Source organism: Phocoena sinus, chromosome 14 (assembly GCF_008692025.1).
Source record: "Phocoena sinus isolate mPhoSin1 chromosome 14, mPhoSin1.pri, whole genome shotgun sequence".
NCBI classification, from domain to species: domain Eukaryota; kingdom Metazoa; phylum Chordata; class Mammalia; order Artiodactyla; family Phocoenidae; genus Phocoena; species Phocoena sinus.
Window position 1 is genome coordinate 32,974,883 of NC_045776.1, and position 24,080 is coordinate 32,998,962.

Below are 24,080 nucleotides of genomic sequence, written 5' to 3' on the forward strand. Positions count from 1 at the left end.
ATAAATATTTGTTAAATAAATAAATGAATATTTTCTAAGAAGGGCATGATACCAAAGTAAATTCAGTTTGCCCTTATATTTGTATCCAGAAAAATTATGTCAAAATTAATACTTAGAATTTTGAAAGAGAGGTAATTTACAGAATGACACCATGGATAAGCAGGAGTGCTTGAGGGAGGCAGGAAGGAAAGGGGAGGAAACCATTCCATGTCTTTGCCAGGAGAGTGAGGAGGGTTACATCAGATCCCTTCAAGCACCATTTGGTAAGTTGCTTACCCAGCTGGATGCATACCATACAGGAATTTGGTTTATGGAAGACTTCCAAAATAGCCTATGTGATACACTGATTCACTGTATCACGTAGGGGGAACATATCTGGGTCTCTGCAGGGATAACTCCACCTGAGCTCTATGAAGAAACTAAAATGCATAGCTATTCCAGTTTATCATCTGAACTGGAGGCCTCTGAGCTGCGGATCCTTGGGAAGGGCTGGAAAAACAGACTGTAACAATTTGGAATACAGAATGTTTAGTTTGAATAAAATTCTGACATCTTTGGGAAGATTTAACAAACTTGAAGAATCTTTCCTCCAATCTAGTTAGTCCCTAATTTGTCTACAACTATTAAAAAGAAAAACAAAAACTGATTGCCTCATTTTATATATTTTTAATTTCTCAAGTGTCCTTCTTTGCTTTTTGAAAGTAGACACACAATGTAAAGCTGCTCACTTAGAAAGTTGCCTTAGACAAGGCAAGGCAAGGCTTGGCCACAAGCCAATCAAATTCTGTTTCAGGAAAAAAATATTAGGACAATACTTCCCATAGCTTAACTGGACCAAGGTAACTTTCTCAAAGACAGATACTTGAAAGGGCATTTGAGCCGGTGTTCACCTAAATAAGCAAATAAAAGAATATATTCAGCTGAATGACTCATGTACTATCCTCTACTTAATAGCACAAAGTATATCGCTACAGTTTTTGGAAGATGCGCCCCTCTATCTTGCATGTGGATGTTTATTTAAAAGCTTCAAGAGCCTCATAAAGTGTTGAGAAGAATGCATTCTTATTGATTATTCTCTAGAAGATGCCAAACAAGTCTTTAGTGTGTCCCCAAAGAAATAAAGTGCTATGGGTGCCTGAATGATGGGAGACTTTTCAGAATCTGCTCAGTACCCAAATCTTGGCTTACTAAAGAGTAAGCTAGAACCTTTACACAGTATTGCTTTTAGAGCAAAAGACTGGACATCATTTCTAGAAATCTCTATCTGATTCTGGCTTGGATTTTTTCTCTTGGACACTCTCCATAAAGGGTGGATTATCACTGGGTATTGTTATAATGGACAAATCTGTTGCCAGATAACTATGAAATTAGAATCTTTGGATGTAAAGTCCAACAATCAAGACTTTAAACAAACTCCCTAGATGATACTTCAGTATAATGTAGTATGAGAGTCACTTCTCTAACAGCTTCAGAAAGTGAGTCTGGGTTTTGGTAGGGTCAGCAATTATCTCCGACAATGTGGACAGTTGAGGAAAAGGAATGTAGTGCCTCGTTGACTGCCAGCCCTTTACAGGGCAGATGGACCTTTTCCTTCTGGAGGGCTGAATAGTGACCCCCAAAACATGTGTCCTGTCCTAATCACCAGAATCTGTGAACAGTATCACATATAGCCAAAGATATAATTAAGTTAAGGATCTTGAAATGACAATATTACTTGGATTATCCAGATGGGCCCTAAATACCATCACAAGTATTCTTAGAGAGAGAAGAAAAAGAAAATAACACAAATAACACAGACACATATAAGAGAAGGTAATGTGAAGGCAGAGGAGAGAGAGAAATGACCACAAGCTAAGGAATGCTGACAGCTGCCAGAAACTGTCAGAGGCAAGGGATAAATTCTCCCCTAGAGTCTCCAGTGGAAGTGAAGCTCTGCTGAAACCTTGAGTCAGACTCCAGAACTTACTTGACCTCCAGAATTGCGAGAGCAAATTCTGTTGTTTTAGCCACCAGTTTGTGATACTTTGTTTTGGCAGCCACAGGAGACTAATACATAATTCTTGCTACTTGAACAAAACAAAGAATTCCTTAGAACTCACATTTCAATAAAAAAAACATCAAGTACCTGTCACATATCTGTGATGTGGCAGGCACATGGGTCTGAAGGCACAACCCTGGCCTCATGGAACATACAGATCAGTCTTCCCCACTGGGCACAGGCCTCACAAGATGGAAAAACTTGCTTTTTTTACCTAGCATGGACCCTGACACATAAGAGGCCCTTGTAAATTTTATCTGTATGAATAGAAGCAAACAAAGTAATTAATAATTACACACTGTAGAGAGTAGGGAATAAGAGGAGGAAATGTAAATTAATACACTACAGGTAAAGAATTTGGTTCTAGACCTAGACTGTCTAGTTGTGAGTTCTTTGCTTATAAGATATGTTTTCTTTGAGTAAGTTATTTTACATTTCTGTGCCTTTGTTTACTCATATAATTCATTATTTATAGGTTTGTTAAGAGTATTAAATAAAATAATCCATTTAAAATACTTAGCTGAGTATCTATAGCACAATATACAATATATTAATATTATTTTTTATATGGTAATGAGAGAAGGCCTCCAAGGAAGGCTACATTCAGCTGAGGATGTGGTTGACATGGAGACCTTAGGTGGGGGAGAATTTACATGTTTGAGAAACTGGACAGGGGACTCAGTTGATAAAGCACTGTGAGGAGGTAGGTGGCAGCATGAAATAGAGCTGGAACAGTAAGAAGGGCAGCATGGGCCATGGTATGGGGTTTGCACTTGCTTCAAAGTGCAATGGGAAATTATTGAAAGCCTTTGAGCAGGAGAGTGATACAGCTAATATATATATATATATATATATATATATATTTTTTTTTTTTTTTTGAAGTCACTTCGACTTTGACTTTTGTATAAAGAAAAGGTAATTTTGAAGGACAAAAAAATGGGGACATGTGTGAGGAGGTTCTTGCAGTAGCTGAGGGAGAAGTTATGACATCTAGGATTAGGATATTGGTGGTGGGAATGAGGAGAACTAGAAGTAGTTGAGTTATAGTTTGATGATAGCAGAGACAGGACTTGCTGATGGATCAGATGTATCAATAGATTCAGAGGGAGGGGAGAAAAGAAGAAGGTCACACCCTCAGGTTTCTGGCTTGAGAAAATGTGTGCGTGGTGATGTCATTTATGAAGATGGGAAGCCTCAGGGTAAAACGGGTTTTAAGATAAAATCAAGAATTCTGCTTTGGACATGTCAAAGAGGCAGCTGGACATATGAGTGTGAAGCTCAGAGAAGTTAATACTGAGACTATAAATTTGGGAAGTATCAAAATACAAATGTCCATTGAAGCGATGGGAATAAAGGAAGAGAATGTAGAAAAAAAGAAAAGGGAGGGGGCAAGTCCCAAATGATCTCCAACATTCATCTCACAGGAAGAGGTGGATGAGCCTATGAAAAAGACTGAGAAGGAACAGCCAAGATGAGGGAGGAAAACAAGGAAGAATGGTGTCATGGAGGAAGGAGCACAAGAAGAAGGAGCTGGGTTCATTGCTGCTGAAACATAGAGCAGTTTCAGTGGAATGATGGGAGGGAGCCAGACTGGGTTGAACTGTTAAATGAAAAGGAGCTGAGGAAATAGAGACAGTGTGTAAGACGATTCAGTTACCAGAGGAGGAAAGCAGAGGAATTGGACTGTAGCTGGTGGGAAACTGCAAGTTCATGGGAGGCTGTATTTCATTTTATTTTATTTTATTATAATATTTTATTTTATAAAATAAATATAAAAATTATTTCATTTTATACATAAGAGACATCATGTTTATGAGGTAATGTAAGCAATTTGGTGAGAAGAAAGAGGTTGATGATGTAGGAGAGAAAAGGGACAACTGAGAATGTAAAGCCCTTGAGAAGATGGGGGAATTGTGATGCAAAACACATGTGAAGAGTCCTTTTGACAGAGGAGAGATACTTAATCACCTGAGAAAGAAAGACAGAATGGGGAGAAGGATGTTTCCACATCCTTCATAGGTTAAGAGATGTTGAATATGGGAGGACATGGAAGCTCCAGACTGATGGCTCCTTATTTGCTCAATAAAGTATAGGATAAGATTATCCTGGTGAAGAGAGGTATAAAAAGAAAAAAAAAAAAGTATGAAGTAGTCTTCAATAAGAATGAAAAAGTGAACATTGCAGAGAAATACACTAAGATTGTCAGGTAAGGCTGGATGACTGTTTGAAGTTGGGTATCATGAATTCACAGTGACTTGTACTCCAAGTTATGAGATCCGTGAGAATAAATATGAAGATTATTAGGTTCTTCCAGGGTTGGAGTATTGGCAGGAAAATGTGAGGAGAGAAAAAAGCAGTAATAGAGTTGAGGATGTTTGCAAGGAGGTAAGTATGATAAAGGAACTATGAAATATATGAAAGTTTAGGAGGGAAGTAGAGATGGGAGGGGGGTGATGGATAGAAAGAAGGCCAAGAGATTAGACAGCAAAATGAAACAGACTCATTGTTTTCAAGGGACACTTTATCAGGTGAGCTAGTTGGATAGGAGGTTAGACTAGAGGGTGGGATCTTCCAATCAGTGATTTAGAAGGTCGCTGCCATTTTTGTTAATGACAAGGTCTGGGGATGGACCATGAGAGTGTGTGGTTGAGGAGTAAAGGGAAAGGGTACTGGAGATGAGAGGTTGAGACTCTGAAAGCCAGAGTTGGATGGATCTTACATGGGGATATCCCAGCTTTAGAGAATACCAGTAGGAATTGGGACAGAGAGGAAGACAACTGCCCAGGTACTAAAGTCATTCATGAATGAGAGGCAATGACCAGGAGAGGATAGGTGATGATAATGGAAGAGTAAAAGGGTTGTATACCAGTGTGTTATAACCTGTTATAAGAATGAGGAACATAATTGCCCAGAGTGGAATTCATTTCTCATAACTCTCCCCTCCTGACTCAGGTTTGGAGTGTATGGGGGATAAATGATGTCCTTCTTCTAAGAAGGTTAAAGTGTGTATAGTCCTTAGTTTCTACAGGCAGTAGAAGTGGTCTTGGTAGGGTGGTCCTGAAGAGTTTACACAGTGTAATAGAAAAAAGGCAAATTGGATGATGGGCTTCAGGTGCTGTTTAATCTACTCAGGCAGAGAAGCAGTTGACACTGCTCTGGAAGTGGAGGTGGGAATATGTTTGATAAAGTCTCCTTGGATCAGAGAGGCAGGCAAAGTGGTACATAGGCTTTTATAAACTCTCTGATCCATGCCTTTCCTACTGGAACCCTTTTCATCAGATTCAGGACATAGCACCTAGATGTACCAAGGGATGGGGGAAAGCCTAGTTAAGATGCTACTTCTGGCCATTTGGTTTTGAAGTCAAATGGTGAATATTTTGGTAGGATTATCTAGAGACCTTGCATTGTAAATGGTTAAAGTGCCTGGCTCCAAATAGAAAAGTCTATAGCTTGTGTCTGCTGCTCTCCATTGTGTTCTTATTCCCCTTCTCCTCAACTTCAAAGGCATTGTGACCCAAGTGAGCAATGGCCTCTGGAGCTAGGTTACCTGGTTCAAATCCTGTCCTGCTACTTACTAGTTGTGTGAGTTGTGTGAAGTTAGTTACTTACTTTCCCTATAAGAGGCTTCAGTAAAGAGGGATAATAATATTTACTTCCTAGGATATGTGTGAGACTTAAATGACTTATGTGTGAAAAACTTATAACTGTGCATGGCATGGAGTAAGTACCATGTAAATATTTATTATTACTATTGTTCTTCCAGACTCACTCTGTGATTGAGACAGAAACTATTCTTTGGATTCAATTACATCCAAAGAATAGTGGTTTTCAAACTAAATTTCTTAAAATCTTAAGAAGGTCTCTAAATGTTTAATGAAAATATATATTAAATTTATTTTAACTACTTTTTAAAACCTGTAACAAAATGAATATAAACTCAAACGTCCTACATGTTACATTTTATGTACTAGTACATTTATTATTTTAGCTGCCAGATTAACTTATTTTTTGTGTAGATCTTGAAATAAACTGTTCCCATTATCTTTTTACAATTAAAAATCATGTCTCAGGGTTACAAGGTAAATTATTAAAACCTATTACACTTTATATGAAACAGGATTTCTTTGACTGAATGCATTTGAAACAAATACAGAAAAGAAATTAGGTGGGGCTGAGGCTATTATGAGACTGCAAACATATTTCATATTTTTGTGTCATTAAAGCAGTTTTTCATTGTTTTCATTAATTGATTTATAAGTAAATATTATAAACTTATTTTCATAAAATAATATAACATTAATATACTACTTTATCTGCTTTTACTTTTTGGCTTCAATATAAGACTGTGTTTGAGGGCTTCCCTGGTGGCGCAGTGGTTGGGAGTCTGCCTGCCGATGCAGGGGACACGGGTTTGTGCCCCGGTCTGGGAGGATCCCACATGCTGCGGAGCGGCTGGGCCCGTGAGCCATGGCTGCTGAGCCTGTGTGTCCGGAGCCTGTGCTCCACAACGGGAGAGGCCACAACAGTGAGAGGCCCACGTACAGCAAAAAAAAAAAAAAAAGACTGTGTTTGAGCAAGAAGTTCCACTGCTAAAACAAGCAAAAAATATTTGAAGACATCAAGTTAAGTCATTGTTCTAGTCACCATCTTAGGGGATTGAAAACATTGATATATATGCCAAATTTATACTCGAAATGCAAGTTCCTAGTGAAATTCAGTTGCAAGGGATCCCTGTGAGATGTCTGATTTCTTTTTCTGGGAATTGGTTTTTAATTCAAATTTGAATCTTTGTAGCAGGTGGAAAGAATTTACTGGATGAGAAGAATAAACATTACTTGATAGTAGCCTACATATGCAAGAGATTAAACAGTATGGCTTCCATTTACCATGACAACTTGGAATGTGCATGAACAGCCTGAAATACTTGAGCAAGAGCTTGCACTCTTGGTGGAGGTCGTGTTCTCCATATGATCCTGTTGAGTTTTCTAAGTAGGGGCATACCAGAAACTGTCTAGCACAGTGGTGAGGAGGGCTGGTTCTGCTATTCACTAGTCTCGTGGCCTTAGCAAACTATTTTCAGTCTTTGAGCCTTAATCTTTTCATCTGCAAAATGGGGACAATAATATTGGGTTGGCCAAAATTTTCCTTTGGTTTTTAAATAAAAATATATGACACATTTTTTTGATTTTCACAGAGAACTTTATTGAACAACTTATTCAGTGTTTTGTTCTACTACATTCTGCCATTTTTCAGGCAACTTCATAATTCCTTCTTCCCAAAACATTGTATCATTTTGAGCAAAGAACTCTTCCAGGTGCCTTTTACAGTCCTCCAGGGAATTGAATTTTTTTTTCCATTTAGAGAATTTTGTAAAGACCTAAATAAATGGAAGTCCAAAAGTGCAATGTCTGGTGAATATGGCAGACGAATCAGAACTTCCCAGCCAAGCTGTAACAGTTTTTGCATGGTCATCAAAGAAACATGTGGTCTTGTGTTATTCTGATGGAAGATTATGCATTTTCTGTTGACTAATTCTGGACTCTTTTCATGAGTGCTGCTTTCAGTTAGTCTAATTTGGAGAAGTACTTGTTGTAATTAATAGTTTGGTTTTCCAGAAGGAGCTCATCATAGAGGACTCCCTTCGAATCCCCTCATATACACAACATCACCTTCTTTGGATGAAGACTAGCCTTTGGTATTGTTGGTGGTGGTTCATTTCCCTTGCTCCACAATCTCTTCCATTCCACATTATTGTACAGTGTCCACTTTTCATCACCCTTCACAATTTGTTTTAAAAATGGAATGTTTTTGTTATGTTTAAGTAGAGAATCACATGGAGAAATACAGTCAGGAAGGTTTTTTTTTTTTTTTTGCTTAACTTATGTGAAACCCAAACATCAAAGTGATTAACATAACCAAGCTGTTGCAAATGATTTTCAATGCTTGATTTGGATATTTTGAGTATGTCAGTTATCTCTCACGTGGTATAACATTGATTGTTCTCAATTAATTTCTCTATTTGATCGTTATCAACTGCAACTGGTCTACCCGACCGTGGAGCATCGTCCAGCTAGCGAACTCCAGCACGGAACTTCGCAAACCACTTTTGACACGTTCAGTCACAGCACCTTCTTCATACACTGCCCAAATCTTTCTTTTGCGTTTCAGTTGCTTTTTTACCTTTCTTGAAATAATAAAGCATAATATGCCAAAAATGTTGCTTTTTTCCTTCCATCTTCAATATGAAAATGGCTACTCCAAAATTTACCAATTTGGATAAGTTTTTTTCTTTGTTTGTTTGTTTGTTTTAATGCACGCTAATATGACAGCTGTCACAATACAATCTAACAGAATTGTTTCAAAAGAAGTTAAAGACAGCAAGTGCCAGCTTATGGAAAAAAACGAACAAATCTTCTGGCCAACCCAGTAATAGCTACAGCATGTTGTTGTTCAGTGCATTAAATGAAATAATCTGTGTAAATGATTTAGCCCAGGGCATGGTACATAAGTGCTCAATCAGTGTAGTTTAGGATTATTACCATATGCACCACTAAGTGGCTACTGAGCACTTAATTTGTGTCTGAATTTGAATCCTGGCCCAGGTACTTCAATATCTAAAAGATCTTGGGAAAGGTGCTTGTCCTCTCTAAGCCTCTGTACCTATATCACAAGGTTATTGTCAGTATAAAGTGAATTAATACATATAAGGAATCTAGAATAGTGTTTGGCCCCTAATAAACACTCAGAAATTTTTAGTTATCATCATCATCTTCTTCTTCATCATCAAAGTCCTCTGTCATCAAGGATCATTATCTGGTCCCTGTTCTTCACTACATACCCATTATTCCTTTGATCTTGTTAAATGGCAACAATAACCTATATCTAACTAAATGACTAGGCTTTTATTTTTTAAGTTCAACTGCCATAATAGCTATTACCACACATTAAACAATTTTTAAAAGATAATGTCAATATGGTACAATGCTCTTACCGAATAACATTTATTTCTTTTAAATACAGAAATGTCTTTCTGCCATTCTACTTGATCATATAATATGATATACAATTTAGTTTTTCATTACAGAAAATTTCAAACATATACAAAAGTAGTGAGAGCAGGATAATGCACCCCATGTACACATCACTCAGCTTCAACAATTATTAACACATGGCCAGTCTTTGTCATCTTTACACCTACTCATCCCTCACTTTTGGATTATTTTGGAGTGTAAGATAGAATTATTATCAAAAACACGATTATTTTTAGTGCAAAAATAAACCTCAGCTTTAGACCTTATCATAAATATTATGAATTTCTAATGTGTGAATCTTAGTCTTTGAGGTTTCACTGGCAAGGGAATAATTCTTACGATGGAGAATTTTGTTGTTGTTGGATAGTAAACCACTTTTCCTAAGGCCCCATGACTGTTTTACTGCTGCTTCCTATAGATGCTTCCAGGTGTTTGGGGGTTGGGGGGACATCTCTTATAGCTTCCAAGAAACCCAGTTAGACCCCACTGTGCAACCTACAAAGGATGATTCACCTGATCAGGAGAATACCTGATTAGGAGCCACCTGATCAGGAGAATATCCCAGACTCACCGTCTTGGGAAAATCAAAGGGCAGCTCTTGCAGAAAGTCTGGCCAAGCATAGAAATTTGATTTTTATGGCCACCTACCTCCACCATCTCATGAGTGGTTATCACACAGGTTCATCTTTGATCAGTGGGGTAAAGTTGGAAGTGTGGAGGAGTGGAGACAATCATGGTTGTGCACAGTTAGCATGTTCTCTGCTTCTGGCCCTGGATTTATTAGGATGGAATTTCACAGATTTTTCCAGAAATATCTTGTCCAAGGCTTTCTCCCACTGCTTTCTGGCCTTTCTCTTATTTCTCTGGTTCCCAAATCATGCGCTCTATATTCAAGTATAGGGATTGAACCTGTAGACATTTTTAGAAAAGGGTCTAATTATCCTGTCCCCACTTTTTCTCTTCATTTATTTGGAAGCAACCCACTAAGACCTTAATTTTGAATTCAAGTCAGTTACATCAGAGGGGAAGGGGAGTGGGTTCTGGGCACAGGGAACATTCTGAATAAAGCAGAGACATGAGACTGGGAAGATTTAATTTGAAAAGCTAAAGGAATTTCAGAAGGTAAGGGTTTCACACAGGGGTGATGTGTGACAAAGGTCTAGTGCTAGTCTAAGGAGATTCGCTGGAGACAAAATTTTACAGGACCTCATAAACCTTATAGAGATTCTGTACTTTTTTCTAAGGACAACAGGAAACTCCCAATTTCCTCCATAAACATTACAGGGAAATGTGAGAAAGAATAGTCTTATGGAGTTGCTTGATAATTTTGCTTTTTGAGAAAGGCAGCTCAAAAAATTGAAATAGAATTTGGACCCATTTGTATTAATATCCTTCCCCTCCTCCCTCTCTTTCTTCCTTCTCTTCCCTCCTCCTTCCTTCCTTCTTTCCACTTCCTCTCATCCTTCCTGCCTCCTTCCTCCCCTTTCCTTCCCCCTCTGGCTCTCCCTTTCTCTCTTCTTTCTCCCCTTTTTTCTCCCTATCTCACCACACCTTCTTTCCTTTCATTGTTTTCCACTGACAGCTACTAAACAAGCAACCTCTCCTGCCTCCTTGGGAAATGTGTACAGCTGCTCTCTGCTGTCCTAAGGCCTCAGTATCCATTCATCCTTCCCTGCTGAATGAAGTTGCATTTTTATTGGCCCTGCAATTCTTGGCAAAGAAGCCAATAAAATGGAGATAACAATTCCCAAATCCTAGTCTGCAGGAAAGCTTTGTCTTGTCAATGAGAGATTAAAAAATAATGGCTAGGGCCTTAGTAACACTGGCTGCAGCCAACTTTAAAAAGTCCATATCAGACCATTGGGGCTTTTCTTCTTTATTTTTAAGGTTTTTTGAGGGAGGAGTTTTTTTTTTATGACTCTAATCCTCCATAAGGCCTTGGATTTCCCTGATTAAATTTTATGGTTTGGAAATGAAAGGAGAAAAGTAGGCACATGGTTGTTGACTCCTGAATTTAATCATCGAAGAGTCCCCTTTGCGGTCATCAGATTACAATTAGATTGCACTTTGTCAAAAGCAAATAGAATGGTTATATCCAGAGTTCAAAACCTGTGAGAGATTTCTGTTCTCCAATTCCCTTCCAGGGGCTTGAGAGAGGACCCTGCACCACTGGCCACTTTTCCCACTGTGAATTTAAAAGTCTCCAGAGCACCAGGTCTTTGGATTAGCATTTTCTGCTCAACTGCTTACTCCCTGGATGGGTGAATGCCATCTCCTCTTACAAGTGTCCTGTCTCTTACTATTATGCAAGTGGCTACAGACTCTGAAAAGAGACAGTTTTTTTTTTTTTTTTAATTGAGTATAGTTGATTTATAATAGTGTATTAGTTTCAGGTGTACAGCATAATAATTCAGTTTTGGGGTTTTTTTTGCAGGTTATAGTCCATTATAGGTTATTACAAGATATTGGGTATAATTCCCTGGTTAATCAGTAAATCCTTGTTGCTTATCTATTTTATGTATAGTAGTTTGTATCTGTTAACCCCATACCTCTGATTTGTTCCTCCTGTCTTCTTTGTCCCCTTTGGCAATCATTATATGTGGGATCTAAAAAATAACACAAATGAATATATACAAAACAAAAACAGACTCAAAGACATAGAAAACAAACATGTTGCTTTCTTTAATGACTATAGATGAATCCTGCTGACAAGATATCAGGAGGAAATAAGAATAGGTGAAGTAGGGGCTTCCCTGGTGGTGCAGTGGTTGAGAGTTCGCCTGCTGATGCAGGGGACACGGGTTCGTGCCCCGGTCTGGGAAGATCCCACGTGCCATGGAGCGGCTGGGCCCATGAGCCATGGCCACTGAGCCTGTGCGTCCGGAGCCTGTGCTCTGCAACGGAAGAGGCCACAACAGTGAGAGGCCCGCGTACAGCAAAAGAAAAAAAAAAAAGAATAGGTGAAGTAAAAATATATTTTTTATCTGTGGATGGGGATTTTAAAGTTTATTTCTTTACAGTGGTCAAAAATCCTGATATACAATGTCTTATCTCCTTTCAAGTCCCAGATCCCTCTCCTCCAGGAATTCAGAATTCTAACACCCAACACCCTCTCTTTCCTCTCAAGCACACAGACAGGCCACATAAGAAACAGGGATGAGTAAGGAAGCTGGGATTAGGCAGCTCGAGTGAGCAGTGGGAACTAAAGACCACAGGATATGCTTGGCTAATGAGATGCCACCACCAGTCAGTTCCACCATGACCAGGCAAGAAGGAAGACCCCAGTGTGAGGCCAGACCTTCCAATGCTTTCAAGAGAAGCTAAAAACCTTGATTACTAGTACACAAAATCTCTCACTGTTTCAATAGGGGCTCTTTTTTTTTCAGCACCATGCAGGCCAAACAAAACCTACTTGTGGGTGAGATCTATGGGCTGCCACCATTTTGTGACCTTTGATCTGGAGTAAGCTTTATTTACAATGATTCATTTGTCACAAAGTTGTCTATATTTTTATTTAAATATTTCATATATTCAAATGTCCTCTCTCATTTATAAGTTCCTTTAAGGTAGGAAGTATGTTTTTCCTCTTATACTTCGCAGAATATCTTTTGTAGGATTGGACCCAGAATTGATTCTCTGCTAAAACAAAACAAAACAATAAAAACCACAGCAAATTGTGTAATTAGAAGCCTGGAGTACACTATTAAGTGATCTTTGTGTGGTACACTGAAGGACAGAGGGATGGTAAGAATACGATTTTCTATAGCCTCTGGTGTTCTCTTCATCTGTGAACTTTGGAAATCTAGTCCATAATTATTAGTTTCCAACTCTCATTTAAGAGACATTCCCTGTAAGTAAAAGTTCTGATTTCCTGGCTTGTGGATCTTCAGGCTACTACAGTACATCTTCCACTGCTGTTCCATATAGCAGTACTTTCCTAGAGCAGTAGGCACTGGAATCACCTAGAAACTTATGCCACATGCCCAGGTTCATCTTGACGGGCCTGGAATGGAGCACAGGGAGCTATATCTTGAAAAAACTCCCCAAGTGATTTTGCTGCACCCCTGGTGAGGAGGCCAACTTCCAGTGTCTAAACCATAGCTTCATGCTTTCTTGGGAAGAGGCATTGTGGGTTTCCGGCTTCTGACAATCAGAAATGAACTACCTAAAGGATGTGGTCTCCTTAGTTCTCCCAAATGGGAAACATACAAGATGAAATTCCTAGAGTGGCGTTAGCTCCTCCTATTTCCTGCTTCTACCCCAACACTTAAGCCCTGTTATACACATTTGTCTGCAGTAGCACAGAGCCCAATAATTCAAATGACAAACAGATGATGTGGGCTGCTTGTGTGTGTATATGTGTACCTTGAATTTTTTTCTGGGTCTCAGTTACCTAAAACAGTCATCTGAATATTAACAAATATATATATTTAAAATTTTTCACTGGGAAATTAGAATTCACTTTCCTCCCCAACTGCCCGAGGCCAGTTTATTGTCTCCAGGCCCAGCTGTGTTCGCATGCCAGGTGGCATTAATTTCTGTCTCCTTTGATCTTCTACAGTTCACATGGTTTGCTTTATATCATCAGTTATGCCAACTACTTTGCAAGTCACCTGGGGCACATGGAATGTCTTATCAATCACTGCTTTTGCTTGCTTTCTCTCTTTCTCAATATGTCTGTGCCCAACAAAGTACTCTGCACTATGCAGATGCTCATTAAATACCTGTTTGTTTGGTGGATGTTTGCATGTGATTGTTGTTGTCCCTTCCAAACATATAGAGATAGCCCATGGTTTCTCACAGGTGCTCAATAAGTACTGTGAATAGACACCTCAGGCCATTGGGAAATGTGGAGGGGTAGAATTTATGGTATCCTTTATTCAGAGCTGTGGGATAAATGATACCACGATCACATGGTGGGTCAGCAGCCTCACAGCTATTGGAACTAACACCTCCACATTTCGTGTTCCCAAGTTCTTTCCCTACAGCTAGGGATAAAAGCACTGGCTCCAGTGTCAGGTGGCTCCAACCTCTTCCTACCTCGAACAAATCACATATCTTCTCTGTGCCTCAGTTCCCTTTTCTATAAAGTGAATTGAAGTTTCTTATAGAATTTCATGGGAGATCAAATGAGTGGATGCATATTAAGTATGTGGCATAGGACCTGGCATTTATTAAGCACCTCGCCAGTACTGTTATTAAGTACCACATTTTACCAGGCTCTGTGTTAGCCTAATCCCAGCCCCTGAAATTTCCCCTTTCCTTTATTATTATCTCTATTCCACCTTGCACTTAATTTCAATGCAATACTTTGCTTTTCTTGCCAGTTCCAAAGCCCGAAATGGTGTGTTCCGCATGGTATAACTGATTATTTCAGAGAGGGAGCCTGACTTCAGGGATCAGAAAGACCCACCAGGATTAGGTGTCCTGAGTTAAGTGGCTGATAGAGGGAAAGATTCAGGGAAGAAATGCCCTTGCTAAAACATCAGACCAAGGGAATGAAACACCAGAGCTGACAAAACCACTGGTCAAGTTTTGGGGTCAGGTCAAACTGAAGGGAAGCACCTCAAGCCATGTCACAGGTTTGGATCCCAGATGGAGTTGCTCTGTGGACCTGGCAGCCTGAATCTAATCCCTGTGGTCACTCTATAGTTGGACAACACCTGGAGAGTCTCAGAGGGATCAGATGCAAGGTTTGCTGCCTGGTTCCACCCAGCCTGGTCAAGTGGTCCCAGAGAAACCTTTCTGTATCATGGAGACTATTCAGTGACTGATAACTGGTCAGACAATGGCCTCAAAAGTTAAACATTTACATTCCATGAAAATAAAATTTGAACTATCTCCCTTGACATAAAAGGCTCTGCAAGATAGGCCTTACGCATCTCATGTCACGCTACTTCTTCAGAGACTGTACTCTGGTAGAATGAATAACTGCTCGATCTGGAGCATGCCAGTCTCATGAGCCTTGACACCGGCTTCTCTCTGCTGGAGCTCACCTCTCCCTCTTACCACATCTTTGGTCTCTGTTAAAACCTCTAAAGTAAAACCCTTCATCTGTCTCTGCCAAATCATTCTCTTTCAACACCTTCCTTTTAGCCATTAAGCAAATTCTATCCCAGTTTGTAAATATATATATATATATATATATATATATATATATATATAATTTGTCTCTTCACATTTTTTTCTGTTACCACACTGGAATAGAAACCCTATAACCAAAAGTGCAGGATCCGCTTTATTCACCATTGTATCCCCAGAGTATAGCCTGGCTCTTAGTGCTCAATTTTTAATGATGAGTGAATAATTTGCTTTTTTTAATATCAAGAACTTGGAACTATAGGCATTGTATCAGCTGGGAAGGTACAAAGGCATCATTCTGCTCTCAAATCTTAACTGCTTCACTTATGCTTCTTGCTTGCCTGATTACGATGCACAAGGTCAGTTAGCTGAGGATGTTGCTTTGTTTAAGGGAACACATCCAATCAAGACAGAATGCAAAGGGTATTTCTCTTAAAAAAGAAAAAATCCAGTCTAAGAATAAGATAAATATTTTTGAGGAAATGGCAGCAAATTATCTAGATTTTCAACTTGAACTCTCTAGTTCCCTGAAGATCTTTTCCCCTTGGCTAATGGATTAACTTTAATGGCCCGCCATAAAGCAATAGCAGCAAACTTCTTGGGTGGTAAATGTCAAAACTTCTTTTCTAAAGACACCGGGGGAAGGAAATCGTGCTCTGAAATGGAGCCGGCAGTTACACTTGCTGGGCTAAGAGTTACAAGCCGTCTAGCCTCCTGCTTCAGGGCAGAAGTTGGTTACCAGCTGGGCTCAGAAGAGATTGCTCCAAGCCCCCTGCCCTGACATTGCACAATTAGGTGCATTTCAGTAAGGACTTCTGCCTTTTTTTTCATACCATTCCACACAGGCTACTACTCTCAGAGACCAGATTCTGGGCTGGATGGACCATTGTTCTGTCTCCACTGGGGCAATCCCTGTGCTTTGATGGCCTTAAACAAACTTGCTGAGAGATAAATGGGATTCTAAGAGGATTTTGAGATAAATTCTCACAGCTATGAAGATAAAAAACATTTGACTCCAGTTTTGATATAAGCAGTGGTCCCAAATATTTAAAGTAATTTGCTTCATTTATTTTCTCAAATATCTCTGTACATGATAACAAATGCAGTTTGCTCTGCTTGGAGCAATTTCTCCAGTTGGTCCTCAGAGGTTCTTCACTAGGGCTTCCGTAAGCTGATTCATCTGTACAAGTAAACATAGGTGTATTTTCTTCTTTTGGATGCTTATTCAATCCATGACTGTTTTCCCTCCTCCAACCTGTACTGTGAATTTAAGTTAAAATATCCCTATCAACACATGGTTTTCAGCATGTGCTATTTAATATGAAAACCAGCATGGAAAACCAGCTTTTTGCTTAAGTGAATTTTGTTAGGTACTTGAGGCCTAAGTGACACCAGAATTTTAAGACAAACCATAAAAGGTAATTGGTTCTGGTTAACTTTGCTTTGAGATCCTAGGTTAATTAATTCACTCCCCAAATGGGTTGGTACATATCATGTGCTGGTGCTGTCAGTGTCTGCTCTCACTGAGATGAGATGGCATTCTAATATCAGAAGATTGTCATCCACTCCTAGGACTACACCCAAGATAAATGAAAACATACATCCACACAAAAGTGTTTACACAAATGTTCATGAGAGCATTATGAGGAATAGCCCCTTTTCCCCAAAAATAGAAAACAGCCCATACACCTATCCACTGATGGATAAACAAAATGTGATATATCCATACAATGGAGTATTATTTAGCAAAGAAAAGGAACTAAGTACAATTGACCCTTGAACAACATGGGTTTGAAACCTGTGGGTCTACTTACATGTATAATTTTTTTTAATAGTAAATACTACAGTATTACACAATTTGCATTTGGTTGAATCCATGAATGCAGGACCAAGGATATTGAGAACTTGCATACATGGAGAGTTAACTATAAGTTACCTGAAGATTTTTGACTGTTCTAATAGTTGCCAATCCTAACCCCCACGTTCTTCAGGGTCAACTTTACTGATATATGCTAAAGGATGTTGAATTTTGAAAAGATTATGCTAAGTGAAAGAAGTTGAATGCGAAAACACATGTATGATTCTATTTATATGAAATGTCAAGAGTGGTCAAATCTACAAATCTGTGGTAGGGACAGAAAGTAGGTTAGTGGTTGCCAGGGGCTGTGAGAAAAAGAAATGTGGAATGACCGCTAAGGGGTATAGGGCTTCTTTTGGTGTGGGGTAAATGTTCTGAATTTAGATAGTGGTGATACTTGCATAACTTTGTGAATATACTAAAAAACACTGAACTGTACACTTTAAAAGTGTGAATTTTATGGTATGTGAATTATATCTCAATAAAACTGTTGTAAACAGTAAGATACTCAGTAAGCAAGGAAATAGATAGCAGAAACATTAGGTAGTGAAATAAGCTCCATGTAACCAGATGGAAAATGACCTGGAAGGAGATGCTGTTTTGGATCAGGGGGTCAGGAAGGACATCTCTGAGATGACATTGATTTGAGAACTCAACGGGGAAAGGGGTCCTGTTATGTGAAGCTTCTCGAGGAGGTACATCACAGGAAGAAGAAACATAATTAGTGTATTTAAAGCCTGCAAAAAGGCCAGTGTACCCGGAGCAGAGTGAGAAGTGGTGAGAGAATGATTCAAAATCAATTCAGAGATGTAGGCAGAGGCTAGATCTGGCAGAGCCTGTAGAATATGGCCTGCTTTAATGGGAAACCACTGGTGAATTTTAAGCAGTGGTGAGACATAATCTTATTTACATTTTTAAATAGACAACCATTTGTGCTGTGTGGAACATGGATTAGAAAAGCAGAGAGTGGCTAGGAGTTGTTGCAGTATTCCACATCAGAGATGAGGTGGCTTAGACCAAGATGAGAGCAGATAAATCAGGCAGGCAGATCTAGAAATGTTCAGAGGTAGAGCTGATGGGACTGAAATAGATTCATGATTCAAAAAGATTTTATTGGCTGTAATAGAAAGCTAAACATACGTTCACAAAGACAAGCACATGATTTTCAGAGCAGCGCTGTTACTAATAGCACCAAAAGAGAAACTACCCAAATGTTCACTAACAATAGCACAGCTAAGTACATTGTGGGGTATTCATACAGCAGAATACTATACTAGCAACGAGAATGAACAACTGTTAAGGGAAAGAAACAAGACACCAGACCCCATTTAATATTATCTCATGTATACAAAACCGGAAAACTGGTTCAATCTACAGTGTTTGAAGTCTGAATAGTGGTTACTCATGCTGGGGTGGTGACAGGAAGAGGGTCCAGAGGCGAGCTTCTGGAGGTGTTTGGTAGTGTCCTTTTTTTGGGTTTTTTTTTTTTTTTTGAGTGCTAGTTACATGGGTTGCTCTGTTTTTGAAAATTCATCAAGCTGAAGATTTGATTTTTCACTTCTGTGTATGTATATTTTACATCAATATAAAGTTAAATAATGAGCCCAAATTGACATGTACATATTTATGAGGGATTTTGATATTTTTGATTCTAGACTCAAAAAGTACCTGGAGTTAAAATGACTTGAATCTATAGCATGTAGACAATATTTGAGAGTTCTTATCTTGGTATGATAATATGATATGGCTACCAATAATATCCTGAATGTAGTTTTGGCTCCATTAATAATGGAGTGCTATGCCTTTTGGGCATTGTTCCTACATTTCCTCAGCCATCATGACCATCTTCCTTGGTGCATACATTTCTAGGCTTAGGAACCTTCTTGTGGATATTTTATAAAGGACTCTTGATTTGGGAATGAGGCTAATAGTTTAATACTTTAATTTATTAATCTATTTATTCATTTGTTTATTTCTTTTACTCCATTTAATAAATTATTACTAATTAATGAGTATCTACAATATGCAGATACTGTGTTGGTGCTATGGAGACAAAGGTAATGAAGACATTGTCCCAAATCTCAAGACAATCCTATTTTCATATAGGTGAGACAGGTAAATGAATAATTATATTCACAGTGGTAGAGGGCAATCAAGTCCAGTGTTCATGTTAATTTGATATCATAAGGTAATAATATCTAATAATTAGGACCCTTTCTGTACTCTATGATTTTAATATTTTACATTTGACTTACTCCTGGGTTGGGAGATTGGGTTAACTATTATCCCTCCCATTTTACAGATGGGAAACTTTTGGACAAAAAGTAAGGAATTTATCCAAGGTCACCAAACATAGGTGATGGTTGTTCTCAAGGCTTTTGTCTTGAAGTCCTCACTGTTCCCTGGAGACCAGGAGGCCTTCCCAATAACTCTGAGCACCTCTTATCTCCTTGGAGACAAATACACAAAACACTGTATTGATTGTTTTATCAGTTTCTAGCAGATAAGAATTGGTGCTGAGAGTAATTCAAAGTATTAGCTCTTCCCTGTGAGGCAATTTATTGTGCTTGTGACAAGGCAGAGCCTAGGGAACCTAGAGATTCAGAGGGTTTTATTGTAAACCCTTGGAGTCAACACAGTCTCCTGCTCTTTAATGGAGACAGATCAGGGCTGCAAACATGACAACCTACTGCTCTCACTCTAAGCATGGCTTGGGATTCCAATTCCACTCACCAAGAGACAAAACAGGAAAGAAATTGTAAGTAAGGCTGACAATAGTTCTGGGTTTTAAGGCCATTTGGGCCCAGGGAAGACCATGTCTTAGAATACTGTTACTTTTCTTACCAGATTCTTAGTGACCTTTAATTTTTATCTTCAAGCAGAATATTTCTCAGACTCTCAGTTTAAAAACTTTCTGATCAAAGGCATAGTATGAAATAGCCTTATTGAGTGGTACTCTGGTAAATTGAAATAGAGTAGGGGATTAGAGGTCTGTCTCCTAGGGCCTCATCTCCCCACAGTATACAAGTAGGTGGTACAAATGTGGGTTCAGAGCTACTGCTAGGTTTCATGGAGCTCAAGTCACAAACCACTGTAAACCTAGTAATTTAACAAGCTTTAAATAGTCTTGGAACTAGTCTTCTGTCTATTAATTCTAAATATTTTTTTTGTTCATTGTTCTAGACTCTCAAAGCACATTCATATACTTACTTTGTCCATTAGCTACCTTTCAAATAAGTATCTGAATGCTATGCTTTATATACATTATCTCATTTAACACATTTCTGGCCTCAGTTGCCAGGGCAGGGCAGGGTGCCTCAAGCCAGACTGCATTTAGGGCAAGCTCGCTGGTCTCAACTTAGCTGCCTTCTGTGTCACTCTCTCAGGCAGAGAAGAAACTCAGGACATCATTCCACAAGCCTCCTTCTGACTGACGTTATTATGTCGCAGAGTATATCTTGTCGTGACACTATAGGTTGTGCTGAAAACCTGATAGGGAAGATCACTTGCCTCCCAAGTGTGGGGCAGGGCAGAAGCTTTCCAACCTCAGAGTCACTCTCCTGGAATCAGACAGCTGACCTCTTCCTGGGGAGGATCTTAGGTAGGGGATTGCTGAGCACAGAGTCTACCTCTGCCGTTCTTTCATCATCCCGTCCCCAAAGACATAGGCTTCTCTGGTCCCTTGTCTTTCCTATTTCACCTTTCACAGGGTTCTCTCTCCAGACTCCTGGGACTGTTTGGTTAAATGAAACACAAAACATAAGGGAATTCCTGTCAGGAGACATTTCCTTAGGCCATTCTATCCCTCACCTTGTGTTCTCTACAAGCACATCACTGCCCTGATGCCTCAAGAACCTGGCCAGTAATTCCCAAACTTTAATACAAATCAAGGCCTTTGGGATTTCTTATATGTGCTGACATCAGGATGTCTCCATAGAGTTTATTTAACGCAGTAGATCTGAGTTAGAGCCCAGGAATCTGCATCTTAAATAAGGATTCTCCCTCTCCTCTCCCCCGAACTCCCCAAACAGGTGATTCTTAGGTATGATTTTATAATTTATTTGTTTTAACATCTTTACTGGAGTATAATTGCTTTAAAATGCTGTGTTAGTTTCTGCTGTATAAGGAAGTGAATCAGCTATATGTATACATATATCGTCATATCCTCTCCCTCTTGTGTCTCCCTCCCACACTCCCTATCCAACGCCTCTAGGTGATCAAAAAGCATGAAGCTGATTTCCCTGTGCAATACAACTGCTTCACACTAGCTATTTTACATATGGTAGTGTATATAAGTCCATGACACTTTCTCACTTCATCCCAACTTACCCTTCCCCCTCCCCATGTCCTCAAGTCCATTTTCTACATCTGCATCTTTATTCCTGTCCTGTCCCTAGGTTCTTCAGAACCATTCTTTTTTTTTTTTTTAGATTCCATATATATGTATCAGCATATGGCACTTGTTTTTCTCTTTCTGACTTCACTCTGTATGAAAGACTCTAGATCCATCCACCTCACTACAAATAACTCAATTTTGTTGCTTTTTATGGCTGAGTAATATTCCATTGGATATATGTGAGACATCTTCTTTATCCATTCATCTGTTGATGGACACTTAGGTTGCTTCCATGTCCTGGCTATTGTAACTAGAGCTGCAATGAACATTTTGGTACATGACTCTTTTTGAATTATGGTTTGCTCAGGATATATGCCCAGTAGTGTGATTGCTGGGTCATATGGTAGTTCTGTTTTTAGTTTTTTAAGGAACCTCCATACTGTTCTCCATAGTGGCTGTATCAATTTATATTCCCACCAACAGTGCAAGAGTGTTCCCTTTTCTCCACACCCTCTCCAGCACTTATTGTTTGTAGATTTTTTGATGATGGCCATTCTGATCGGCGTGAGATGATATCTCATTGTAGTTTTGATTAGCATTTCTCTAATGATTAATGATGTTGAGCATTCTTTCATGTGTTTGTTGGCAATCTGTATATCTTCTTTGGAAAAATGTCTATTTAGGTCTTCTTACCATTTTTGGATTGGGTTGTTTGTTCTTTTGATATTGAGCTGCATGGGCTGCTTGTAAATTTTGGAGATTAATCCTTTGTCAGTTGCTTCATTGGCAACTATTTTCTCCTATTCTGAGGGTTTTCGTTTCTTCTTGTTTATGGTTTCCTTTGCTGTGCAAAAGCTTTTAAATTTCATTAGGTCCCATTTGTTAATTTTTATTTCCCTTTCTCTAGGAGGTGGGTCAAAAAGGATCTTGCTGTGATTTATGCCATAGAGTGTTCTGCCTATGTTTTCCTCTAAGAGTTTTATAATGTCTGTCCTTACATTTAGATCTTTAATCCAGTTTGAATTTATTTTTGTGTATGGTGTTAGGGAGTGTTCTAATTTCATTCTTTTACATGTACCTGTCCAGTTTTCCCAGCACCACTTATTGAAGAGGCTGTCTTTTCTCCATTGTATATTCTTGCCTCCTTTATCAAAAATAAGATGACCATATGTGTATGGGTTTATCCCTGGGGTTTCTTTCCTGTTCCATTGACCTATATTTTGGTTTTTGTGCCAGTACCATATTGTCTTGATTACTGTAGCTTTGTAGTATAGTCTGAAGTCAGGGGGACTGATTCCTCCCTTCCATTTTTCTTTCTCAAGATTGCTTTGGCTATTTGGTGTCTTTTGTGTTTCCATACAAATTGTGAAATTTTTTGTTCTAATTATGGGGAAAATGCCATTGGTATATCATTAGGGATTGCATTGAAAGTGTAGATTGCTTTGGGTAGTAGAGTCATTTTCACAATGTTGATTCTTCCAGTACAAGTACATGGTATGTCTCTCCATCTGTTTGTATCATCTTTAATTTCTTCCATCAATGTCTTATAGTTTTCTGCTTACAGGTCTTTTGCCTCCTTAAGTAGGCTTATTCCTGAGTATTTTATTATTTTTGTTGCAATAGTAAATGGGAGTGTTTCCTTAAGTTCTATTTTAGATTTTTTATCTTTAGTGTATAGGAATGCAAGTGATTTCTGTGCATTAATTTTGTATCCTGCTACTTTACCAAATTCACTGATTAGCTCTAGTAGTTTCTTGGCGGCATCTTTAGGATTCTTTATGTATAGTATCATGTCAGCTGCAAAATTGATTGATTTGTGTATATTGAAGAATCCTTGCATTCCTGTGATAAACCCCACTTGATCATGGTGTATGATCCCTTTAATGTACTGTTGGATTCTGTTTGCTAGTATTTTGTTGAGGATTTTTGCATCTATCTCCATCAGAGATATTGGCCTATAGTTTTCTTTTTATGGGACATATTTGTCTGGTTTTGGTATCAGGGTAATGGTGGCCCTGTAGAATGAATTTGGGAGTGTTCCTCCCTCTGCTACATTTTGGAAGAGTTTGAGAAGGGTATGTGTTACCTCTTCTCTAAATGTTTGATAGAATTCACCTGTGAAGCCATCTGGTCCTGGGCTTTTGTTTTTTGGAAGATTTTTAATCACAGTTTCAATTTCAGTGCTTGTTGTTGTTATGTTTACATTTTCTATTGCTTCCTGGTTCAGTCTCAGAAGGTTGTGCTTTTCTAAGAATTTGTCCATTTCTTCCAGGTTGTCCACTTAATTGGCATATACTTGCTTGTAGTAATCTCTCATGATCCTTTGTATTTCTGCAGTGTCAGTTGTTACGTCTCCTTTTCCATTTCAAATTCTGTTTATTTGTCTTCTCCCTTTTTTTCTTAATGAGTCTGGCTAATGGTTTATCAAATTTTTTTATCTTCTCAAAGAACCAGGCTTTACTTTTATTGATTTTTACTATTGTTTCCTTCATTTCTTTTTCATTTATTTCTGATCTGATCTTATGATTTTTTCTTTCTGCTGACTTCGGGGGTTTTTTTGTTCTTCTTTCTCTAATTGCTTTAGGTGTAAGATAAGGGTGTTTATTTGAGATTTGTCTTGCTTCTTGAGGTAGGATTGCATTGCTATACACTTCCTTCTTAGAACTGCTTTTGCTGCATCTCATAGGTTTTGGGTCATCCTGTTTTCATTGTCATTTGTTTCCAGGTATTTTTTGA